The 13,525-nt window shown below is 42.2% G+C and overlaps 1 protein-coding gene and 1 pseudogene across 3 annotated transcripts in view; both read left to right on the forward strand.

The window, feature by feature from the left end:
- Positions 1-126: 126 nt before the first annotated feature.
- On the forward strand, positions 127-4,860 carry LOC308522950 (large ribosomal subunit protein uL4-like; annotated as a pseudogene). Its single transcript has 3 exons — positions 127-161; positions 3,654-3,772; positions 4,021-4,860. The product of its transcript is annotated as a large ribosomal subunit protein uL4-like (transcript).
- Positions 4,861-9,125: 4,265 nt separating this feature from the next.
- Positions 9,126-13,525, forward strand: part of RAB7A (RAB7A, member RAS oncogene family) — a 60,075-nt gene continuing 55,675 nt past the window's right edge. Inside the window, exon 1 of one of the 2 annotated variants that reach the window (XM_081097773.1) lies at positions 9,126-9,182. The gene's annotated coding sequence lies outside the window, so the exon portion shown is untranslated. The remainder of the gene's footprint in view (positions 9,183-13,525) is intronic. The other variant, XM_081097772.1, reaches the window with a different exon arrangement.

Here is a 13,525-nt window from a genome sequence, read left to right on the forward strand (position 1 = left end):
AGTCTCAGGAGATGAGTAATTGCAAAGGGGTGAGTTTACATTGGAGAATCCTGGCAGGCACCCCATTAACCAAGTGATCAAGGTTAACATCGCCAATGATAAGACACGGTGTTATCTATAGCCACTATGGGGTACACCCAGAAGGGCATCCCACTTCTGAGGTATTGCCACAGAACGGCTGAAAATGCATAACCTCAATACAGCCATCAGAAACATCAGGCAAACCAAAAGCGCCGGGACTGATCTAGTGAAACCCATTTCAGACTTCCGTCCTTGAGAACTGTAGCCATGATAAATTCGTGTTGTTCTAAGCCACTAAATCTGTGGTAATTTGTTACAACAATAAGCAAGTAGTAGCCAGGCTCCCTGAGGGCAGGGAGGATTGTTCATCCCACAGTCCCAGCGTGTAGTACCTAGGTGGTCAGTAAACAATTATTGAATGAATAAATAAGCTTTTCATTATAAACATCATTACTCCATTTTATGGATGAGTAAATTTAGGTACCCAAGCCAGTAAATGTCAGGCTGTTTGGAAACCTGGACTGACTCCAAAATGGAACTCTTTTCACCAACCCAGGCTATTGAATAAAATCCCAGGTTTTCACAGATTAAAAGGAGCATTAGACTAAGCCCTAACCGGTTTGGCTCAGTGGATAGAGCGCCGGCCTGCGGACTCAAGGGTCCCAGGTTCAATTCCGGTCAAGGGCATGTACCTTGGTCGTAGGTACATCCCCAGTAGGGGGTGTGCGGGGTACGCAGGAGGCAGCTGATGGATGTTTCTCTCTCATCAATGTTTCTAACTCTCTATCCCTCTCCCTTCCTCTCTATAAAAAAATCAATATTTTAAAAAAAAGAAGCATTAGAGATCCCAATCTAATCTTATTTGCCAAACATAAAATACAGGGCCAAAGTGGGTAAGTTACCCAAAGTCATACAGCTCCTACGAGCAGAACAGGGACTAGAACCTGATCTCCCAGTCAACAAGGACAGAATAGATAATGTTAAACCCTTTAACATTATCATTATTAAAATACAATACAGGGCCCTGGCCAGGGAGCTCAGTTGGTTGGAGTGTTTTCCCAAAAGGTTTTGGGTTCAATTCCCAGTCAGGGCACATACCTAAGTTGCGAGTTTGATCCCCAGTCAGGGTGCATATGGGAGACAACTGTCTCACATCAATGTCTCTCTCTCTCTCTCTCTCTCTCTCTCTCTCTCTCTCTCTCTCTCTCTCTCTAAGACTGGGGTCCTGATCACCCTTGCCCCAGTTCATGAGGCATTGGTTCCATTCCAGGAGAGGCAAGACAAGAGGAATTTAGGTTATTTCCCCCAGCTCTCATCCATTAACTGTTCAACTCTTAGAGGGAGGGTGTCATTCAGAGAGAAGTTTTCTATTGTCCCCTTCTCTGGCTCTAGAGTCCTGGCTCAGAGATTTTGCCTGGATGGAGAAGCAGGTAGGAAAACAGATAGCTCCTCATGTCTTTCCAAAGGAAATAACTTTATTTGCATCAGAGTATGGAGAAGTACAAACCTAAGAGCACCCCCAAAAACAATGGAGGTTGTGATGAAAGGCAAAAGTGCAGGCCAGCCGTTTTCAGGAGAGAACAGGGAATAAGACAGCTGGGAGGAACTCTCCTAGGACTGGAACAAATGCCAATAATGGCTTCAAAAACTATTCCTTCAAAGGAGCCATATTGGATTGGGTTAGTTTTTTGTAGAGCAATTTATGCCCCAGGGCATTGTTGAAAACAATTGAGCAATCATATGCAATTAGTGGAGTTTAACAACATGGTATAGTCAGGGAAAAAGATGAAGAGAGCCCTTAGCCAAATCACTGTCATCCCAAAGTAATTGGGTAAGCCCAGCGCTGCACCTCCCTGCAACATCTGAGGTTTTAACATTGTGAGAGAGAAAATAGACTTCACTGAAAGAATTCAGCCAGTGGACTTCCGGTCAAGATGGCGGCATAGGTAAACACATTACTCAAATCCTCCCACAACCACATCAAAAATACAACTAAGCCCAGCCTGTACAGCTCAGTGGTTGAGCGTCAACCAATGAATCAAGGAGTTGCTGGTTCAATTCCAGTCAGAGCACATGCCCAGGTTGCAAACTTGATTCCCAGTAGGGGGCATGCAGGAGGCAGCCAATCAATGATTCTCTCTCATCATTGATGTTTCTATCTCTCTCTCCCTCTCCCTTCCTCTCTGAAATCAATAAAAATAATAAAAACATATTTTTTAAACATATTACTAATATTGCCCCAATCAGAACAGCAAAAAGAAAAAAAATCTAAAAATATAAAGTTAGTGTAAGGTGCATCAGAGACAACTTCAAGAGTACCAACATTTGCATGGGGGCGAGGGGGTGGGTGCCGGAAGGAGAAGAGAAAGAGCAAGAAATTAAAAACTATTTGGAAAAAAAAAAATAATGGCAGAAAACTTCCCCTACCTGAGGAAGGAAGTCAGCATACAAGTCCAGGAAGCACAGAATCCCCCCCCCCAAAAAAAAAAATGAACCTAAAGAGGCCCACATTAAGACACATCATAATTAAAAAGCAAAAGCTTAAAGAAAGAATCTTAAAAGCAGCAAGAGAAAAACAGGTACCTACCTATAAGGGAACTCCCATAAGATTGTTGGCTGATTTCTCAAAAGAAACTTTGTTTGCCAGGGAGAGTGGCAAGAAATATTCAAAGTGATGTAAAGCAAGGACCTAAAATCAAGAATACTCTACCCAGAAAAGCTATCATTTAGAATAGGAGGACAGATAAAGAGCTTCCCAAACAAGAAAAAACAAAGGAGTTCATCACCACCAAACTAGTGTTACATGAAATGTTAAAGGGTTTTCTTTAAGAAAAAGAAGGGGGGGAAAGAGAAAAAATATGAACAATAAAATGGCAGTAAATACATATCTATCAACAACTGAGTCTAAAAATCAAAATAAATGAACAAGCAGAACAGAAACATTTATAAATACATAGAACATTTTGATGGTTGCCAGATGGGAGGGTGGGAAGGATGAAAAAGGTGAAGAGATTTAGAAGTACAAATCAGTAGTTACATAGTAGTCATGGGGATATAAAGAACAGCATGGGGAATATAGTCAATAATATTCTAATATTCTAACATGGTGTCAGGTGGGTATGTCTAATCACTGGGGTGTAGATATCAGTTACTCCAAAAAGGGGGAATCATCTGGCAAAAATGTCATTTTGCTTGCTGTGTTCAAGGCTCTTATTAGACAAGATATTGTGAACTTTTCTCACACTAACTTGCACAAAAACAACAGACAGCCCAATGCTGTCAGTTAATTGGCAGGTCATCAAACCAGTGTTGAGCCTTGGGGTACTGGCAGAGCTATAGCTCAAATTCCCAGAATTCAAGATGGTGAAATTCATCATTCTGGCCTGGGTGCTTTAAGAAATATATGTCGCCGAAACCGGTTTGGCTCAGTGGATAGAGCGTCAGCCTGCGGACTGAAAGGTCCCGGGTTCGATTCCAGTCAAGGGCATGTACCTGGGTTGCGGGCACATCCCCAGTAGGAGATGTGCAGGAGGCAACTGATCGATGTTTCTCTCTCATCGATATTTCTAACTCTCTATCTCTCTCCCTTCCTCTCTGTAAAAAAATCAATAAAATATATATATAAAAAAAAGAAATATATGTCATGGTGGCTGCTTGTTTGCACCAACCAAAACTGGCACCATTGGCACCACAGAGTGAACACAACACAGAAGTGATATGCCATCTGTTCTGCCCTGGCTGCACTGGTTATGTCATAAGGTCATCATGTAGCCCAGCCTGTGTGGTTCAGTGGTTGAGCATCGACCCAGGAACTAAGAGGTCACTGGTTCAATTTACAGTCAGAGCACATGCCCAGACTGCAGGCTCGACCCCTAGTAGGAGCAATGGAGGAAGCAGCCAATCTATGATGTTTCTCTCTCATCAATATTTCTAACTCTCTATCCCTCTCCCTTCCTCTCTCTCTTAAAAAAAAAGTCAATAAAAACATTTTTTTTAAAGTCATCTTATTGAGGAAGTTCCTGAACTTCCTTTGGTGGTTGAAGATAAAATTGAAGGTTACAAGAAACCAAGAAGGCTATTTTGCTTCTGAAGAAATGAAGCCTCGGAATGATATCAAAAAGGTCTACGCCTCTCAGCAAATAAGAGCTGCCAAGAGCAAAATGAGAAACCATCTTTGGATCCAGCACAGGGGACCTTGCAGCATCTATAACGAGGACACTGGCATCATCGAAGCCTTCGGAAACACCCCTGGAATTACTCTTCTTATCGTACGCACACTGAACTTTTTGAAACTTGCTCCTGGTGGGCTTTTGGGTAGTTTCTGCATTTGGACTGAAAGTGCTTTCCATAAGTTAGATGAAGGGAAATGGCACTTAGCGTAAAGCTGCCTCCCTCAAGAGTACAACCTTCCCACGCACAAGATGCTTAATATAGACCCGAGCAGAATCTGGAAAAGCCCAGTGATCCAAAGAGCCCTCTGAGTCTCACCCAAGAAGATTCATCGCAGAGTCCTGAAGAAGAATCCACTGAAAGACCCGAGAATCACGTTGAAGCTAAGCCCGTTCGCAAAGAATATGCGCCAGAAACACCATTCTTCAACAGGCCAAGAACCACAAGCTCTGGGTGGCTAGAGCAGCAGCAGATTAAAAGCCAAGTCAGATGAGAAGGGGGTTCCAGGCAAGAAGCCTGTGGTAAGGAAGAAAGGAAAGAAGGCTATTGGCATTAAGAAGTAGAAGAAGACTTTGGTGGGTAAAAAAGGCTGCAGCTACCAAGAAACCAGCAGCTGAGAAGCCCACAGAAAAGAAACCCACCACAGAAGAAAAGAAGCCTGCAGCATAAACTTAAATGTTTATTCCATAAAAATCAAATCACTTTGGACAACTAATTTTGAATGAAAACTGATAAAGGCAAAAAAAAAAAAAAAAAAAAAAAAAAAAAGAATCGACCAATGAGCCCTGGCTGGGTGGCTCAGTTGGTTGGAGTGTCGTCCCATGCACCAAAAGGTTGCAGGTTTGATTCCCAGTTGGGGCATGTACAGGAGGCAACTGATCAATGTTTCTCTCTCACATCAATGTTCTCCTCCGTCTCTCTCTCTCTTCTTCCCTCTCTCTCAAAAAATCAATGGAAACATATCCTTGGGTGAGGATTAAAATTAGAAAATAAATCAACCAATGAATATATGCGTGGTTCAACAAATCGAGGTTTCTATCTCTCTCCCTCTCTCTAAAATCAATAAATAAAAATTTAAAAATATATATATCCTTCACATCCAGGGAGCTCAACAAAATCCAAGTAGGGTAAATGTAAAGAGGTCCACAAACAGATACATTATATTAAAAAGTTGATGAAAGTTAAAGAAAAACATCTTGAAAGCATTGAGAGAAAATGACTCATTACATACAAGGGAATACTAATAAGATTAGCAAACTTCTTTTTTAAAAAAAAAACAGAATATGATTATATTTAATGCACAAGTTTGATACAACCAAAAAGTAAAACACCAGAGTAAAATAGTAACAAAAAACATGGTATATCATTTGCAATGCATGAGAAATGGTTAACATCTTTAGTTATAAACAAGGGATTAGCAAACTTCTTAACAGAAACAATGGAGGACATAGAGCAGTGGGATAATATGTCCCAAATGGTCAAATAAAAACACTATCAACCATTTTTGAGAAATTAGAAAGTACTTTCAGGTGAATGAAAATGAAGAAATATCAGTATTCATGGGATGCAGCTATAGCTCTGCATAGACGGAAATTTATAACTGTAAATATCTATATTAAGAAAGAAGAAAGATCTCAAATCAATAAATATAAGACACTAGTAAAAGAGCAAATTAAACCAAGAGCAAACAGAAGGAAGAAAATATAAATATTAGAGCATAAATTAATGACATAGTAACACACAGTGAAAATCAATTAAACCAAAAGCTGGTTCTTTGAAAAGATCAACAAAACTGACAAATATACAGCTAGACTAAACAAGAAAATAAGAGAGAAGATGCAAACTCCTAGAATTAGAAATGAAAGAGAATACATTACTACTAACCTTACAGAAATAATTAAGGATTGTGAGAGAACACTGTGGTCATTTGTATGCTACCAAAATATACAACCTTGATGAAATCGATAAATTCCTAGGAAAATAAAACTACCAAAACTGACTCAAGAAGAAATAAATATTCTGAATAGACCTATAATAAGTGAAGATACTGAATTATTAATTTAAAAAACTACCCACAATGAAAAGACTAGGAGTAGATGGCTTCACTGGTATATTCCACTAAACATTAAAGAAGAATTAGTACCAATTTTTCACAAACTCTTATCATAAAGAGAAGAGGGGCACTTCCCAACTCATTATATGAGTCCAGTACTATCCTGATACCAAACCCAGAGAAAGCCCTCACAAGAGAAAAAAAAGACTGTTTGGCCACAGTGGCTCAGTGGTTGAGCACTGACCCAAGAACCAGGAGGCCGAGGTTTGGTTCCTGGTTGGCGCACATGCCCAGGTTCTGGGCTCAACCCTCAGTAGGGGGCATGAAGCAGGTGGCCAGTTGATGATTCTCTCTCATCTCTCTCTCTCTTTCTCTCTCTCTCTCTCTCTTCCTCTTTCTCTAAAATCAATAAAAACATTTTACAAAAGAGAGAAAACTACCGACCAATATATTTTATGAATATGTATGTATTGGAGGGTAAAGGGAGTCTTAATATATGGTGAGAGGGGAAGATTTAATTTTGGGTGGTGGGCACACAGTGCAATATATAGATCTTGTAACATAGAAATCCACACCTAAAACCTATATGTTCATGCTGACCAATGTCACCCCAATAAATTTAATAAAAAAATGCATGTAGATGTTCCCAACAACATATTAGCAAACAGAATCCAGCAATATTTAAACATAATTATACAGAATGGTCAAGTGGGCTTTTTCCCAAGAATATGAGATTGGTTTAATATCCAAAATCAACTAATGTAACATAGTATAATAATAGAATAAAAATAAAAGTGAAATTAAGGCTTTCCCAGATAAACAAAAATTGAGAGAATGTGTTACTAGCAGACCTGCACTATAAGAAATGCAAAAGGGAATCTTTCAGGCTAAAATGAAATGACTACACAGTAACTCAATCACAAATCTATATATATAAAACCCTAAGTGACCGATCGACCGTTTGACCGTTCACTATGATGCACACTGACCACCAGGGGGCAGACACTCAACACAGGAGCTGCCCCCTGGTGGTCAGTGTGCTCCCACAGCAGAAGCACCACTCAGCTGACCATTGGGCGCTAGACGCAGGGCTCAGGGCTGGGGAGCGCAACTGCGGTGGTGGCGAGCCTCTCCCGCCTCTACTGAAGCACTACTGAGCAGCAGCGGAGGCAGGCGCCATGGGGCCAGGATGAGTGGGTGTGGTGCCCAGCCAGGGCTGCCTGCTGCTTTGAGTACTACTACATGCCGCGAGTGTTCCCAGATTGTGAGAGGGTTCAGGCCAGGCTGAGGGACCCCACCAGTGCACAAATCCGTGCACTGGGCCTCTAGTGAAAAAATAAAAAGCACAAATAGATGTAACTAAGATAAATCCAAAAGACAACATAAATGTACTTTTTTTGTAGCTCTTCCCCCCCCCCCACTTGTATCTGATTTAAAAGACAACTGCATAACCCTGGCAGGTGTGACTTAGTTGGTTGAGCATCGTCCAATGAATAGGGATGGGGGTAGTGTGAGGGAGGGGGGGCAAAGGAGAGACAACAGATCAATGTTTCTCTTATACATCAATGTTTCTCCCTCTCTCTCAAGTCAGTAAAAAAAAAAAAAAGACAATTGCATAAAGCATTAAGCATTAATTATACATATTATGTGGATAAAATACAAAGGCATAATGTTCTCATTTGTTTTGGATGACATTGTAGAATTTAAATATTAGTCACAGGAAAAATACATTTCCTTATTTCATTTCTCTCACAAGGCAATAATATTTGCCCATTTGCACACCCAGGTTAACAAACTTTGTGTATTTCCCAAGGGCAGAAACAGAATCTCCCCTAAAACTGGATTTCTCACCCAGGATTTGTGACAATTGATGAAAACTGTGTGACTCATACTTGCCCTTGACGAAGTTTTAAACACCTCACTGTGGAAGTGCTAATAACCAGTGTGGAAACTGGTAACAGATATGAAGGTATTTTTGCACTTTAATGAAAGGTCTCCTGAAGACCTGGAATGCATTCAATTTCCAGAAACAGGAAACTTTTCTGATGAAATAGAAGGTGGCCTGATTGAAGCAGGTAATGGTATCTGGATTCCTCAAATCACTGTTTGCAACTTCTGACTTAAGAAATTGGTGCTATGGGTCTTGGATGTGTGAATACAAAAGATATTTTAGTCCCTCTCCTTATGAAGGAAAACCCTAACAAATAGCAACCTTCCAGGGGAGGCCAAGCTGCCAGACTCCTGAGACAGTGCGTGAACTGCCTTCCAGGGACTGCCCGACCTCAGGCATGTTCCTGGCTGCGAGAGCTGACAGCCAGGAGGTACCAGAACACCATCACCATGGCAACCCATCACCATGGCAACCCCTCACCAGTCACAGGTTAGGTACAAGGCTTGCAGTATAGCTTCTTTGGAGACGAAATTAATATAATTAACCGGGCACTGTGATCTGAAATCTCAATCCTCGCGACAATCTCCAAGATTTTACAGAAATTAGGGAGGGGGTACTTCTAATCCCATCTCTGCCAGGGTTTGGCAGAGTGGGGCGATGAGGGTTGGCGTGTTTTCTCACCTGTAAATGATAACAATAATAGGTGCCTCACCGCGTGGAGGAGACGTTTAACAGACCCTTAAGCATTGGTTTCTTTCCCAGCTGCCCGCTCGCCCGCACGACCGGCCTCGCCCTTTCCCCTTCGCTCAGTGCGCAGGCTCACATCCCACCCTGGCCTCGCCCCAGCGAAGGGTTCCCTGCCGGAACCGCCCACGTCGACCCAGAAGAGAACTAACTCTCCAGGTCCCAGCTGACATGGCTGCTCCGGCCCGGCCGCCAGGGGGCGACAGAGTCGCACGCGTGGGCTCGCGCTGCCCTTCTTACGTCAGCAGGCCCGTCCCGGAAACGACGGGGTTGCCGTACAAGATGGCTGTTCCCTTTGTGGTGGTAAGGGGCGCGGAGACGCTTTCCCGTTTATGGGAAACGGCGGTGACCTGAGCTCAGTTATTGCAGCGCGGGCTTCTCGTAAGAGATGGCTGCCGCCGAGTTAACCGGTGTCTTTCTTGACCGAATCGGTGGCAAGAAGCACAAGATGGCGGGCGCGGCTGCGGACGGGAAAATGGCAGCACGAGGGCTGCTGGGGCGCCTGCCGCTTGGCCGGCCCGCCCCCCGGGGTGAGGCTGGGCCTTCGCGCTGGGCTGTAGGCACCCGCGGGAAGGTGGCGTCCGCCGCTGGGCGCTTCGGCCAGGCGCGTCCCGGCGCGCGCGGGGTGAATGGCACCCCATTGTACCTAGTGGAGGGGTTTCCTCCCAGCGATTTAGAGACGGCAACATGGGGCTTTCGTGCCTTCCAACTGACTCATGTCCACAGAAACACTTCCCTATCGTTACATACGAAACCAGAGAACCAGGTAAAATCGGTGAGAGTCCACCTTTTTAGAGGAATAACGGGCCGTGGCTGGAAAGAGCAAAGCAGCGGTTTCTATACTAATGGGTAACCAACTCCAAGACGTATTAAGGGAAAGAAAGCAAAGCGCAGAACAATGTTACCCATATGCCGTTGTCTGCGTTGTTTTTGTTAAAGACTCTTGAAAGTAGAGATACACGTGAGCCTGTAGGCATAGACTAGACCTAGATCCAGGAAGAAGGAACTGGTGACAGCGATTGCCCAATCAACCTAAGAAATGGAAGTAAAGACGGGGAACAAGCCGAACCCCTGTGCTCGGTGGTTGAGCGTCCACCTAGGTCACATGCCCAGGTTGCAGGCTCTCTCCCTCTCCTGTCCTCTCTCTCCAAAGAAGAGAACGATTTCTGTCCTCCATTCAATGGCCTTGGTATCCTTGTGGAAAATCAATTGACCATAAATTCTCAGTTATATTCCCTTAATCTGTATGTCTAACCTTCTAAAAAATACAGTTTGGTATTGATTTCAGAGAGGACGGGGGAGGGAGAGAGATAGAAACAAAAATCATGAGAAAGAGCCCTAGCTGGTTTGGCTCAGTGGATAGAGCCCTGCCAAGGGCACATGCCCAGGTTGCAGGCTCAATCCCCCCCAGTAGGGGGCGTGCCAGAGGCAGCCAATAAATGTTTCTGTCATCATTGATGTTTCTATCTATTGCTCTCCCTTCCTCTCTGAAATCAATATTTTAAAAATAAATAAGCCGAAACCGGTTTGGCTCAGTGGATAGAGCGTGGGCCTGCGGACTGAAAGGTCCCAGGTTCGATTCCGGTCGGGGGCATGTGCCTGGGTTGCGGACATATCCCCAGGAGGAGATGTGCAGGAGGCAGCTGATCGATGTTTCTCTCTCATCGATGTTTCTAACTCTCTATCTCTCTCCCTTCCTCTCTGTAAAAAAATCAATAAAATATATTAAAAATAAATAAATAAATAAATAAATAAATAAAATGATGAGAAAGAATCATCTATCTGCTGCCACCTGCATGCCCCACATTGGGGATCAAACTCCTAGTTCATAGGTCAATGCTCAATCACTGAGCCACACCAGCTGGGCAATAAAAATAAATTTTAAAAACAAAAAAGATGGGGAACAGGGATGGGAGAAAAAATATGTTTTGCAAATATTAGTTACATGAATAAAGATGCAAAGTTCTTTTTTTAAAAACAAACAAACATATTTTATTGATTTTTTTACAGAGAGGAAGGGAGAGGGGTAGAGAGTTAGAAACATCCATCAGCTGCCTCCTGCACACCCCCCCACTGGGGATGTGCCCGCAACCAGGGTACATGCCCTGTGACTGGAATCGAACCTGGAACCCTTGAGTCCGCAGGCCGATGCTCTATCCACTGAGCCAAACCAGTTAGGGCACAAAGTTCTTTTATAAGGTTATATCAAAGCAAGAACAGCACATTGTTGAATGAATAAATGCATGTATGCATGCCTTTCTGCTACAAGCATGCATATTCCCAGTGGCTTCTTCTGTTGCTGGTATATCTTCCGGTGTTTTTAGGGTTAGTATCATAGAAAACAGTGGTAGCGTTGAGTGAGAATTCAAACCAAGCTCTGTCTTTAAATCACCCAGAAATGTGTTTCCAATGCTTAAAAAATACAGTAGCAGTTTCAGAATTGGTATTATCTTGGGAATTACATATTTGAATGGGAAATGAGTATCAATCCTCCATCCCAAAACAACTGACCATTACTGAGTCTTTACTTGTGTGCCATGCCCTGACAAGTGGACACTCTTACACATACCACTCTGGGTTTTTGGATGAATTGCATATGATAATGTAATTAGAGTTTAGCCAAGTTCCTAACCTGTACTAAATGCTCAATAAATATTAGCAGTTATTATTTTGGGTCCACCCTGAGTTGCTTGATACAGTACATTTTTGCCTCTGAGACTTTGGTGGGAGTGGCTTTAAAAAATACACTAGTTGCGGGAGAGGTCAATGGGGAAAAAGGAGACTTATGTAATACTTCAAACAATAAAGAATTTAAATTTAAAAAAATACACTAGTTGCTGTGAAATGTTATTATTCTTTTTATCATCTTAGAGGCCATATGGTAAAATGGAAGACATTTAGCTTTTTAAAATATTTTTAAATTTTATTGAATTTATTGGGGTGACATTGATTAATAAAATTATATAGGTTTCAGATGTACAATTCTATAATACATCATATGTATATTGTGTGTTCACCACCCCAAGTCTAAATCTCCTCCCATCACCATTTATCTCCCCTTTTCTCTCTTCTCCCTTTCCCCACCCTCCTCCCTTCTGGTAATCACCATACTGTTGTCTGTGTCTATGAGTTGCTCTTTTTTGCTTAACCCTTTCACCTTTTCACCCAGCTCCTCAAGCCCCCTCCCCTCTGACACTTCTGACAGCTTCCAGTCTGTTCTCTGTATCTGAATCTGTTTCTATTTTATTTTGTTCTTTAGATGCCACCTATCAGTGAAATCATATGCTACTTGTCTTTCCCTGACTAGCTTATTTCACTCAGCATAATACTTTCCAGGTCCATCCATGCAGTTGCAAAGGGTAAGATTTCCTTTTTTATGACTGAGTAGTATTCCATTGTGTAAATGTACCACAGCCTTTTTTTATCCACACATCTATTGATGGACACTTGGGCTGCTTCCAAATCTTGGCTATTGTAAATAATGCTGCAGTGAACATAGAAGGTGGTTTGGTTTCAGTATTTTTGCACATATCTGCCCAATTTTTCCAACATTTATTGAATAGACTGTCTTCACCCCATTGTAAGTTTTTACCTCCCATGTCAAATATTAACTGACCCTAAAGGCATGGGTTTATTTCTGGGCTCTTAACTCTGTTCCATTGATCTATATATCTATTTTGATTCCAGTACTATGCTATTTTGGTTACTATGGCCTTGTAATATAGTATGATATCAAGTCTTTCTCAAGATTGCTATGGCTATTCAGGGTCTTTTGTAGTTCCAAATAAATTTTTGGAATACTTGTTCTAGTTCTGTGAAATATGCCATTGGTATCTTGATAGAAATTGCGTTTAAATTATAGATTGCTTTGAGTAGTATGGACATTTTTTTAAAATATTTTTTTATTGTTGATAGTATTACAGATATCTCCCTCCCCCACCCCCCATACATCTCTCTCCCAGCCTCTACCCACCCACCCCCAGGTGAGTAGTAAGGACATTTTAATGATGTTAATTCTTCCTCTCCATGAACACAGTACAGTATATGCTTCCACTTCTCTATATCTTCTTCAATTTCTGTCTTCAGAGTCCTATAATATTCTGAGCACAGGTAGGAATTTAGCTTTTTATTGTGTATTCTTGAGTAAAGTACTTAATCTTTCAGGACTTCAGTCTCCTTATGAGTAAGACGCGATTCACAAAACCTCTTTCAGGGGTCACCGTGAAAATAGTAATTAGAAATAATGTATGCAAAGTACTTTATGCAGGGCATACAGTAGGCATTCAATAAGTGATCTCTAACTCAGTTATATTTCAACCTCAGAATTAAGGAACTAATACTGCATGCAGAGGCAGGAAAACTTATCTGGTCAAGGGACAGGAGCAGGCGGCCACAGGGTGACAGTTAACACAGGAAGCCTACAAGGAGAAGTTAGAAGGATGGTAGGTCCACTGGCTTCATGGCCTCAGGTTTCCTGTCTCCATTGGGAAAATGGCGAGGCCTCCACACCAGGCGGATATGGTCTGAAGGCCGTTTGCAGAGATACTCCCTTGCCAACAGCCACTTGCACTGTTTCAGCGCACAGTTAGCACTTTGTAGCACCTTTCAGAGATATCAGCCAATGTTTCTGAGGCTCATTCCTCATA

This window comes from Myotis nattereri, assembly GCF_964212035.1.
Source record: "Myotis nattereri genome assembly, chromosome: 8".
NCBI classification, from domain to species: domain Eukaryota; kingdom Metazoa; phylum Chordata; class Mammalia; order Chiroptera; family Vespertilionidae; genus Myotis; species Myotis nattereri.